Raw genomic sequence first — 13064 nt, forward strand, 5'->3', positions numbered from 1 at the left:
GGAAAGTCTGATGTTAGGGACCTCTCCAGGGTACTGAAGATCAGTGGTGTCACTCTGGAGACTAAGTTAACTGCATGAGAAGAGATTGCCCATTCTCCTCCCATGGAGTAGCTGGTGGCCCTGAACTGTGTTGGGATTGCCTCTAGCCAGCCAGAGCTCCCTAAAGTCCTTACTTGAGAAAAAATGAATGAAAGAAAGGAAGGGCTACAATTAAAGCAAGAGAGTGTATGGGAAATATTAACATACAACATAAATCAGTTATTTGGCAAGGGAAACAAGGGATACTGCATTATATAAAGTCTGAAAATCAAGAAGATGTTGTTGTTGTTATGTGCCATTGCATCACTTGCAACTCATAATGACCCTTTGGACAACAGCCCTAAACCCTGCTCTGTTAAAGTGTGCCTGATAGAGATCATGATCACTTGGTATGCATCAGAGAGCTGGACAATGACTAGGGATTATAGAAGGAGAATTGATACCTCTGAGCTGTGGTGCTGGAGAAGAGTATTGAATGTACCCTGGACTGCTAAGAAAATGAACAGGTTCATCCTGGAGAGGGTTAAACCAGGCTGCTCCTTAGAGGCAAGGATTCTGAAGCTTTGTCTGACATACTTTGGACATCATGCTTGGGAGGGTGGAGAGACAGTGCAGGAGGGGAAGACTCTATATGAGGTGGGTTGATTCAGTGACTGGGATAATCAGGGTGGTTGTGTCAGTGAATGTGAGATTGGCACAGGAGAGAGTATTGGCACAGGGTCGCTATGTTGCAAGTGACTCGACGGCACCTAACAACAACAACACCTTCCTGATTTTCAGATTTTATATCATGCAGTATTCTTATACACTCATATACTCACTTGCTTTAATTGTGGCCCTTCCTTTCTTTCATTTTTTCTCAACTAAGGACTTTAGGGAGCTTTTGTTGTCTAGAGTCAATCCCAAATGCACACAGTTTGAGGCCACTAGCTACTTCACGGGAGAATAATGGACAAATTCATTCCATGCAATTAACTATCTCTGAAAATCTGCTGGAGGGTCATCTATTAGTCAGTCCCAACTCTACAGTACACAACAATTACACACACACACACACACACACACACACACACACACACACACACAGAGAGTGAGGGAGAGAGAGAAATAGAGACAAAGAAAGATAAAGAGATAGTTTTTCTCTTTTTTATTTTATGCTATTTAATGTCCCTTGAAGATATCACCTTTATTATAATTATATTTTTCACTGTTAGAGCTTAGCAGATGGCTTTGTTTATAAAAGCATATTTCTTAGAAATAATTGCTGTCAGGAAAAAAAGCTAGGAAACTATGGACAGATATATTTCAAATTGGAATTGAACTTTAAAAGGAAAAATAAATTATATCCTGGAAAATATGTTTTATTTTTGTCCCTTTTCTCCTCTATGAAAATTCAAAGTTCCACATTCCCATTTATAGCTTTGCCTAGAGAGTATATTAAGTGTTTTTAAATCCCTCAGTATGTTCAGGAGGTCAGATAATCATAAACCTACTAGCCAGTAAGGAAAACACAAAGTATGCCCTATATTGTTAATTCAATATATTTGTATCACTTTCCCTGAGCTGGATTCTCAGATTCTAGAAGTAGAGCACTGCAGAATAAGATGTATTTGATTCATTATATTTCCAGTCCAGTTTCTACCACTTGATCTATTTACAAACTTTGGGCTGAGTATTAAATGCTCCAGGAAGTATTGTTATGTGCTGTCGAGTTTAAAAAAAAAGATGAAAAGAGTATACAAGGTCATTGTAACAAAATGAATTGACGACACAGAAGAATTTCATGAAACAACATATGAGCATGAGCCTGTGGTTATGAAAGAAGAAGTTCAAGCTGCTTTGAAAGAATTGGCCAAAACAAGGTCCCAGGAATTGACGGCATACCAATTGACATATTTCAACAAATAAACACTGCCCTGAATATGTGCCAGGAAATCTGGAGGACAACAACCTGGTTAACTGGCTGAAAGAGATCTATATTTGTTCCCATTCCAAGTAAAGGTGACCTGAGAGAATGCAGAAATTATCAAACAATATCATTAATATCACTTGAAAGGAAGATTCTGCTGAAAATTGTCCAAAAATGACTGGTGTAGTGTATCAACAGAGAACTTCCAGAAGTGCAGGCTGTGTTTAGAAGTAGCTTATGTTAGATAGATCTTGGCTGAAAACAGGGAGTGCCAGAGGAATATCTATCTGTGTTTCATTGACTATGCAAAGGAATTGATTGTGTGGATCACAACAAACTGTGGCTAACTCTGAGAAGAATGGGAATCCCAGAACACTTGATCATGCCTATGCGAAACCTTTACTTGGACCAAGAAGCAGTCGTATGAACAGAGCAAGGAAATACTGCATTGTTCAAAATTGGGAAGGGTGTATGCCAGGGATGTGTCTTATCTCCATAGCTTTTCTATGTGTGAAACAGAATATCTGGGAGGCTGGGTTCTTGTTTTATTAATATCATTTATTATTATTTTATTATTATTATATTATTATCATTATTATTATTATCATTTGGTGGATTTGAACTGTGTATCTCTATGATTTCAGTGCAGTTTCTTGCCAGTAGATCACCAGAGCTCCCTTAAGGCTGGGCTCTTTGAGGAAAAATGTGGCAACAGGATTGAAGGAAGGAAGACTCAACAATATGCATTATGGCAGATGACACAACACTGCTTGCTGAAACTGAGGAGGACCTGAATTACTTGTTGCAGAAGGTGAAGTACTGCAGCCTTCAAAATAGATTGAAGATCAATATCGAGAAAAAAAGATCCTTATCACTGGGCTGACTGGCAGTATCAACATAGATGATGACAAGATTGAGATTGTTAACAACATTAGTTTGATTGGCTCCACAATCAACACTCTTGGCACCAGCAGCCAAGAAATTAAAGATGTACTGTACTGCGAAAATCTGCTGTCAAAGACCTCTCCAATGTAATGAAGAGCAACAGTGTCAGTCTGGAGACAGAGGTGCACCCGATCCAGGCCATGATCTGTGCAATCACGTCCTATGCAGGACAATGACTAAGGTTTATAGACAAAGAATTAATGCTTTAGAGCTGCGATGTTGGAGATGAGTATTGAATACACCGTGGGCTACTAAGAGAAAAAATAGGTTTGTCCTAGAGATTGTGAGACCAGACTGCTCACTGGGGCAAGGATTCTGAAGTTTTGTCTGACATACTTTAGACATGATGCAATGAAGAACCATTCCTCCTTGGAGAGGGACCTTATGCTTCGGAGCATAAAAGGCCAGTGGAAGAGAGAAAAACCCTAGATGGATTGACTCAGTGACTTGTGTAATGGGGTTAGGCACCTCAGTGACAATAAGATTGGCACAGGATAGAGCAGGACCTAGAGTTGCTGTACATAGGGTCGCTATGAGTCACAGGCAACTTGACAGCACAAAAGAATAATATAACAGCAAATGGCCTAATGGCTTGAAGCTGTGCTGAAATCCCCAAGGCATGCAATTTGAGTCCACCAGCTTCTCCACGGAAGATAAACAGGCAGTTTTCTGGTGCGATTTACTGTCTCTAAAAACTCACCAAGGGTCAGCTATAGGCCAATCCCGACCCTATGAAACACAACAGTGCAGGACAAAATGGGCAATCTTTTCTATGCAATTTACTTCCTCTGAAATCCTTTGGAATATCAGCCAACAATTACTTCTGACTCTGTTTCAAAGGGATATATTACTGTGTATTATTGTCATGACAGGAGTCCAGAATGAAAGCTGCACAGTGGAGTGGACTTGGCGGGGGAGGGATTGCATAACAATGAGTTTTTCTTTTACCTTTCAAGGGGAAGAATAAATTGGGGGTTAAGAGGTGGGCAGGGAGAAAAGTGCAACAGTGAATGAATAGAAACCCTAAGTCTTTGTAAACTTTCACTAAAATTAATAGTAAAAAAGGAAAAAAAATAGCACCGACTCAATTGTAGATAATGAAAAAAGCAATACTATAAGACAGAATAGAACCTACCCTAGGGATTCACTAAGCACAAATACTCTTGGAAACATTCTACAAATCTTTTCTTTAACATGTTGTTGTTGTAGTTGGGTGCCTTGAGTCAAGTAAAACTCATAGTAAACTTATGAACAATAGATCTGAACCCTGTCCTATCCTGTACCATTTTCATACTTCCTGATACATTAGAGCCCATTGTGATAGTCATCATGTCAAACCACTTGGTTGAGGGTCTTCCTCTCCTTCACCAACCCTCCAGCCTTTTAAGCATCATGTCTCTCTCTAATGAATAGCCCTTCTAGCAACATGCTTGAAGTTTGTGAGGTGAAGCTTCATCATACTTGCCTCCAAAGAGCACTCCAGCTGCACTCTCTCCAAGACATATTTATTTGTTCTTTTGGGCTGTCCATGGTATGTCCAGTACTGTTCTCCAACACCACAACTCAAATAAATCAACTCTTCTTCCATCATTCTTATTCATTGTTGAGCTTTCAGATACATAGCAAGTTACCAGAAAGACCATGGCCTGAATCAGATGTATCTTAGTCCTCTAATCGACATTATTACTCTTCAATAATTTAGAGAGATCCCTAATTGAAGCTTCCCATGTGCAATGTGTCTACTAATATCTTGACTGCTAGTACCAAGAGTGTTAATTGGGGATCCAAGTAAGATGTTAGCAGTTTCAATTTCTTCTCCATCCATCACGATGTTCCTCAGGGAACCAGCAGTAAGAATGTTTGTTTTCTTGACATTGAGATGTAATCCATATTGAATGCTTCATTCCTTGATCAACAAGAGCTTCAAGTCATCTTCACTTTCAGTAAGAAGGTTGTGTCATCAAAGTCTCCCTCTTATCCTGATGCCATGTCCCAACTCCTTGCTTAGTAGTTCAATATATAATGATTTTATAAACAAGATTTTTTTCTGTGATATTGTTGTTGTTGCTATGTTCAGTCAAGTCACTTGCTACTCACAGCGACCCTATGTACAAAAGCTATAAATCCTGATCTATCTCTTGCCAATCTCACTGTCTCCGACACTCCTATCCCCATTACCCCAGTCACTAAATTCATCTCATTGAGGGTTTTCCTCTCCTGCACCATCCCTCCATCCTCCCAAGCATGCTGGCTCTCTCTAAGGACTGGTCCTTCCTTGCAACGTGTCCAAAGTATGTCAGACGAAGCCTCAGAATTCTTGCCTGCAAGGAGCAGCCTGGCTTCACCCTCTCCAGGACAAACTTGTTTGTTCTCCTAGTAGTCCATGGTATATTCAGTACTCTTCGCCAGCACTGATGCTCAAAGGCATCAACTCTCCTTCTATCATACCTAGTCATTGTCCAGGTCTCTGAAAGCATAGCGAGTAATGGCAAAGACCATAGCCTGTGTCAAGCGCACTTTACTCTCCAAACTGACATCATGGCTCCTCAGTACCTTGGAGAGGTCTCTGACAGCAGACTTTCCCAATGCAATTTGTCTTTTGATTCCCTGGCTCCTGGTAATGATGCAAACGTGTTCAAGCTATAAATTGCTATTGGAACGTTTGGAGGCTTGAGTTGATCCAGAAGACAAACACGCCACACACACACACACACACACACACACACACACACACACACACACACACACACACACAAAGACTTGGTGACTTTATTCTGAAACACTAGCTTTTGAAAACCTTACTGAGTTCAATTGTACTATGACATTATTGATTTCATGAGTTGGAGTTGCCTAATGACAATTAGTTTTAATTTAGCTCATGTGTATTGATTGATATATTCGGTCTGTCTGAATTATTATTATTATTTAAAAAGAATATTTTCACATTTGGCACTTTTAATCAGTAAATGTTGAATCCTTTGTAAATGAGCAATTGATGTGTTGTTAACTTTGATGCTTTAATGTCCACTTTTTTTATTTTTGAGGGAACAAAGTTGTGGGTATTTTTTACAATATGTAAGAAGAATTTGAGTTGAGTCTTTGAATTGTGATACTAACAATCTCAGAGTCTGCCAAAAGAACAAACAAATATGTCTTGGGAAATGTGCAGTGAGAGTATTCCGTCGAGGCAAAGATGGTGAAGCTTTGTCCTTCATATTTTGGATATGTGAGTAGAAGAGGCTATTCCTTGAAAAAGACACCATGCTTGGAAAGAGGAACATTCAGTGAAGGACAGGAAGACCCAAACAGGATGGCTTGAAACACTGCCTTCAGCAATAGGCTTGAGTGTGTTGGAGTGATAAGGAGCATGGCACATGATTGCGCAGGGGGCAGATAGACTGGTCACTGTGAGTCATACTCGACTTGAAGATACCTAACAACAACAAAAACCTTATTCATAAGTGGAGATCTGGTGGCCTACAAGTAAGGAATTGCAGTGGCATGTAATTCAATTTCATCAGATGCTCCCCCAAGAAAGATGGGAAATTTTCTCCCTTGAGATTTATATCCTCTCATAACCCATTGGAGCTTTAGTTATGAGTAGATTCTAACTTGACCATATACAAAAACAACAACAATCAGCAACAGCAACAACAATCATAAACAATTCATATCTCACTCTGGAAATTTGTTGCACAATTTTTTTGATTGATATCCCTGACAGTGACTAAGAGCTCCATTTCTATAGGCACATTACTTGTGATCTAGGTCCATTTCTATGCTATTATGTAAGTTTTAATTAGTCCTTTACCTTATCTATGATTATGTTTCCTCTTTTATTGAACAATGAGTTTTTATGTTTTTCAAAAGTATTACCTATTTTATTAAGTTTCTATGAGAATAAATTAACACATATAAATGATAAAAAAGAAAACCTGAACTTTTTCTATTGTAAACAACACTTATATATCACTTATTATTTTGGCTTTTGCAAGTGAGAATATACATTTAAACCTCTATTGAATTTTAGAAGTTTTATATAAATGCAAATTAATTTATTTTCTTTTAAAATACAAGATGTTTAAGTTGCTAAAAAGGTTAACAAGATATTTTACCCAGATTATGCACATTTTTCATTGTTGAGCCAAGGAAATCCAGGCTTTACTCAAGTTTATATAGAGGTCAGTGTAAAAGTTCACTCTTTGAAGCTTAAAACATCACACAACTCTTTAGCTATAAAAAGACAATTAAAATATTTTACTTGGAGTCTACCTAATTACTTATATCTAATTATTTATCTAACTAAAAACATCCATGGGAATCACATATATTGATACTGTGCTTTACATGGAAGTTATAGAGAAATATCAATTAGAAACAAACAGAATCTCATAGTGCTTTAAATCCAGCTGGGCCACAGCTGGACTTGAGTCTATAAGCCATACTTAATGCAAATATATATCCAGAAATCTGTTGTTTCTCTCCTTACTAGAAAAATAAAACATAAAAAAACCACCAGAAAATGTTCTTCCCTTTGGGAACTCAAGTTGTATCAATTTCTTAAAGAAAACAAGCTTGCATTATAATACGAATAAAAAATTTATATGCATAGGAGTATTACTAGAATTGAAGTTAAAAGTTGTGTCTTTTCATTCTTAAACGAGAAATATTTTTGAATCTCTATGTCACTGCCTTTGTTAGGTAAGAATCATGTTTTTGGCATTGAATGAATGGAAATCCAAAACCTCTGTAAAAAAAATAAATAAATAAATTAATTAATTAAAAAAATCATGTTTTTGAGGCTAAGATATTCAGAATTTTAAAAAATTTGTTTTAAAAAGTCAATAAACAGATAATTACTCTTCCTGAACACATAAAAAAAATTATAACCCTTTATAGAAATTTCAGTGAGTTACTGTTATTTAATTTAATAAGTATTCACAAACTTTCTGTTTAAAAACATGGTTTTAAAGGTAGTCAAATTATTTTCTTTGACATATTGTAAGACATACTTCGTAGATAAAGCTTGTATATTTACTTACAGAAGAATAGAGTAAGTGCTTTAAAGTATATAAATTGCTGTATATATTAATTTGCCTCTTGTTGTTTTTAGGTGCCATCAAATCTAAAACAACTCATAGCAACCCTATGAACAGCACATCTGAAACTGTCCTATTCTGTGCCCTCCTCACAATCTACACCGCCCTCAAGCCCCTGTTGGAGTCACTGTGTCAAGCCATCTTGTTGGGAATCTCGCCCTCCAACCCCCTAGATGTATTGGTTAATAATAAATGTTTATTGTTGTTGTTAAGTGCTGTTGAGTCCTAGACAACTCATAGCAACCCTATGAAAGAAAGACCTGAACACTTGTATAACTTTCACTGTTTCTCCAAGTTCATAGAGTTTTTGGAGTCAAGCTATTTTGGAATTTTATGTCACTCCTGCTTCCAAGATTGTTTTAATTAGGAACTCCACCAAACATTGCCTGCCATGGGTAACCATTAGCACATTAGACACATCGGTGTCACAGTGTTCATCATCAAAGCAACCATGAGATTACCTCTGTACAGCAAATGGACAAACCAGTGCTATACCACTTAGAAGAATGTTTGACCAAAAACAATTAAAACCAGGCCTGAGGGCCACAGATTAAAACCATCCACCTTTGTCTTCCTAGCACATCTTTCTATCAACTGGGCCAACAGAGCTCCCTCATTGTTGTTGTTGTTTTTGTTAAGTGCCCGTGAGTCGTAGATGACTCAGAGTATGAATGAAAGATCTAAAGAGTTGTATAACTTTCGTCCTTTATCCAACTGCATAGAGTTTCGAGAGGCAAGCTATTTTGGAAGAGGATGCCACTCCTGCTTCCAAGCTTGTTTTAGTTTAGGAGCTCCAGCAAACACTGTCTACCATGGGTAACCATTATCACACTAGACACATCAGTGTCACAATGTTTAGCATCACAACAACCACAGGATACCTCTGTACAGCAAAAGGACTAGTGATAACTAATTTTAATCTAGATACTAATAACTACAGCCATACCAGACTATGGACGATATAAGGAGAGTTGATGCCTTTGAGCTTTGGTACTGGAGAAGAGTATTGAATATACCATGGATTGTGAGGAGAATAAACAAGATCATCCTGGAGAGGGTGATGCCAGGCTGCTTCTTAGAGGCAAGTATTCTGAAGCTCCCTCTGACATACTTTGGACATGTTGCAAGGCAGGATCATTCCTTGGAAAGGGACATCATGCTTGGGAGGGTGGAAGGACAGCACGAAAGAGAAAGACCCTCGAGGAGATGGATTGATTCAGTCAATGGAGTGATGAAAATGGGTGTGTCAGAAACAATAAGATTGGCAAAGGATAGAGCAGGGTTTAGGCAGTTGTACGTGGGGTCGCTATGAATCATAGGCAACTCAACAGCACACAACAACACATAGAATTAATTGTTGCTATGTGTCACACATACAACAGAAAAGATAACCTTGTCCTATACTGTGCCATCCTCACAATTTGCTGTGCTTAAATCCATTGTTTGCAAATGCTACTTCAATCTATTTTATTGCCAACTGTCTATTTTGCTGACATTTCACTAAAATTTTACTGAAAAATAAAAGGGAATGTTAGAACCAAAAAGAACTCTTGTAAAATGTTAAGTAACACACATATATGTTTGTGTTTAATACCTTAAATAAAAACCAACTGTTGCAACCAGTGAAAAGGTACTAGTGTATCTCTTTTGCATTCTTCCTAGATAGAATCTTCTCATTATATTCCAGTATGCTCTTCAAACTAATTTATCCATAAAGTAGTCTGAGAAATATCTTATCTACGCTGAAACAATATGAGAATTAATTTACTTTTTCTTTCTTCTCTTCCTCCTCTTGTCAGTTTTCTAAATTACGTAAAAAATGTATAACTGAGAAAAGAACTTCTAATGATAAGAATGTTATATTTTAATGTATCACAATTTTTAAGATTTTAAATCCCACTATTAAAGATATACATCAGTAGTCAATACTCCATGATTAAAAAACCCTATTGAACAACTTTGGATTGTAGACCAAGTAAACCAAAGTAGTACAAGTTTGCACGCAAATTTTCTAAAACATTCTTTAAAACCAAACTTCTGTTTCCTACTTATGTTACTTTAAGAATTATTCTAATTATTTTCTGCCAGTGTCTTTTACAGAACATTTCTTAGAATGTAAATTTTGGTTTGTTTGTTTTGAGGGGCATTGGATTTTTTTTTTAGTTTTCATGTATTGCCTCTGTTTCCATAATTTAAAAATTTATTTTATATAAAGATGAGATTAGAATTATGTTTGAACAAAACAATTTTTACATGAGAAAATTCAAAATGTTTTGTAATAGCAAAATAAAAAAATATTATAAACATTCTATGCAATAGAGAAAATCAATTTTCCTTTTTCTTTCAAATTCTGATCTCAAATGCCTATGTATTATATAATTCTTCAGGACTTCTGCATATGAAATATATTGAGCATAAATAAAACGTCACATAATATAAAATTCAACAATGTTACACATAGTAACAGAGTCACAGGATAGTGAAAATAGTTAATGTGTTTGATTCTTAATGAAAGATCAACAGTTCACATCAGCTCAGAGAAACCTTGTAAGAAAAGCCTGACTATCTACATTAGGAAATTTAGCCATTGAAAACTCTATAAAGTTTTCTCTGTCATTCGTAACACCATCATGTGACCACTCCAAATGATGGCAATTTTTTTTTCTTTTCTATGTGTGTGAGTCTACATTTGTTTTTTGTGAGTCTACATTTTAAACTCACACATACTTTAGGCATATTGTCTGGAGGTATCAGTCTCTGGAAAAAAAGACATGTTTGTAAAAGCAGGCTGTCAGTGAAGGAGAGAAAGACCCTCAGTTAGACGGCTTGACACTGAGACTGCAACAATGGGCCTAAAACAGTAGAGATTACGATGGTGGCTCAGGATGAGGCAAATTTCAAACTGTTACACATATAGTGTCTGTGAGTCAGAGTCAATTCTGTGACCACCAAAACAACAGAACCATATTTTAAATAATCGTGTTAACTTAAAGTAAATATTTAATGAAGTTTCAAATTATACTTTTTTTCAGTGATAAAAATATTTTCTTTTAAATTTCAAAATCCCCTAAATCTGATCTAATTTTGTCTCACAAAATAAATATATGTGAAATTCCATGCAAAGACTATTTCTAGGGTTACTGCAGTTCAGTGATTCAAGAACTCAGTTACTGAGTGCTTTGTACTCATCAACCACTCCTTAGGAGAAAGGCGTGACATTTGCCTCCATAAAGATTTAAACTATTAGAAACTCTACTTTATAGAGTTTTCCTGAGGTAGAATCAACTCAACACCAGTGCATTTGGTTGTTTGCTCTTTTGTATTTATTTTTTTCAGATTCTTAATTTCTATCTGCTCCCCAATCTTGCTTTCTAGATTTGCCCTTTACTTTTCATACATACTCTCATTTTTATCAGGGCTTCAAATTAACTGTGATATACAAATCCAGTCCTCTATTCTAACTTACCTAGTATGAAAACCAGAAATGTTTTCCTTAGTGCACTTTTAGTCAAGCTCATTGTGTGTGAATTTCTTATCTGTAAAATATTGAGATTAGAAAAAAAGAATTCATAAATAGTCAAGCCAAAAATAGCCAAACATGCTGCTTTTTAGTCAATTCCGACTCATGTTATAGATCAGAATTGTTCCATAGGGTTTTCAGAGCTTTGGTGGTGAAGCTCACTGGGTTACTAAGCCAAAGGCTAAGCTTCTCTGTTGGTTAAACATTCAGCACAAGAAAGCTGGACAGCCTTCCCCCACTGGAATTTACTGCTTTTGAAACCACAGGGAGTGTCACCTATGAGTAAGAATAGACACAATGGTATTCGGTTTTTGTTCATTTGTATTTATGGAGTCAAATCTCTAGGTTTTGCTTCGTTAGTGCCTTGTCCACTAACTTTTTTTTTAACCTACTAGAGACATTTATAAAAGTACATACTGTAAAAATACTGTATTCTGGTCTTATTTTGAAACCATTGATCAATAATGTGTTTTTCTGTTAATATATGATAAAATGGAATCTCCTTAGTATTTGATCATTATTTGTTTCCATTCCAAAGAAAGGTGATTCAACAGAGTGTGGAAATTATAAAACAATATTATAAATAACACATAAAAGCAAGATCCTGCTGAAGATATTACAAAAAACAACTGGAACAGCACATCAACAGAGTGCAGGCTAGGTTTAGAAGAGTCCGTGGTACTGGGGATATTGTAGCCTATGTTAGATGGATCTTGGCAGAAAGCGGGGAGTACCGGAGAAATGTCTATCTATGTTTCATTGACTTACAAAGGCGGTTCACTATGTGGATCACAACTGTGGCTGACTCTGAGAAGAACGGTAATCCCAGAACACTTGATTGTGCTTATGTAAAACCTATACTTGGACCAGGAGGCAGTTGTCAGAACAGAGCAAGGAAGCACTGTATGATTCAAAATTGAGAAGGGTGTATGCCAGGGATGTGTCCTGTCTCCATATCTTTTCAACCTATATGCAGAACAGATTATCCAGGAGACTGGACTCTCTGAGAAGAAATGTGGCATCAGAATTGGAGAAAGACTCATCAACAATCTGCGTTATGCAGATGACACAACCCTCTTTGATAAAACTGAGGAGGACCTGAAGCACTTGCTGCAGAAGGTCAAGGACTGTAGCCTTCAACATGGATTGAAGCTGAATATTGAGAAAACAATGATTCTTACCACTGGGTTGAGTGGCAGCATAGTGATGGATTGTGAAGGGATTCAGATTGTAAACAGCTTTAGTTTGCTTGGCTCTACAATCAGCACTCCTGGAACCAGCAGCCAGGAAATTAAAAGATGTTTTGCATTGGGAAAGTCTGCTGTCAGAGACCTCTCCATTGTATTGAAGAACAATGATATCTGTCTAGAGATTAAGGTGCACCTGATACAGGATATGGTGTTTGCAATCACTTGTTATACATCAAAAAGCTGGACGAGGGATGATAGAAGGATAATTGATGCCTTTCTGTGTTGTTGGAGAAGAACATTGAATATACCATGGACTGCTAAGGGAATGAACAGTTTCATCTTGGAGAGGGTTAAACCAGCCT

The sequence above is a fragment of the Elephantulus edwardii genome, unplaced genomic scaffold (assembly GCF_000299155.1).
Source record: "Elephantulus edwardii isolate Elephantulus edwardi_28Jun2011 unplaced genomic scaffold, EleEdw1.0 scaffold00147, whole genome shotgun sequence".
NCBI lineage: Eukaryota > Metazoa > Chordata > Mammalia > Macroscelidea > Macroscelididae > Elephantulus > Elephantulus edwardii.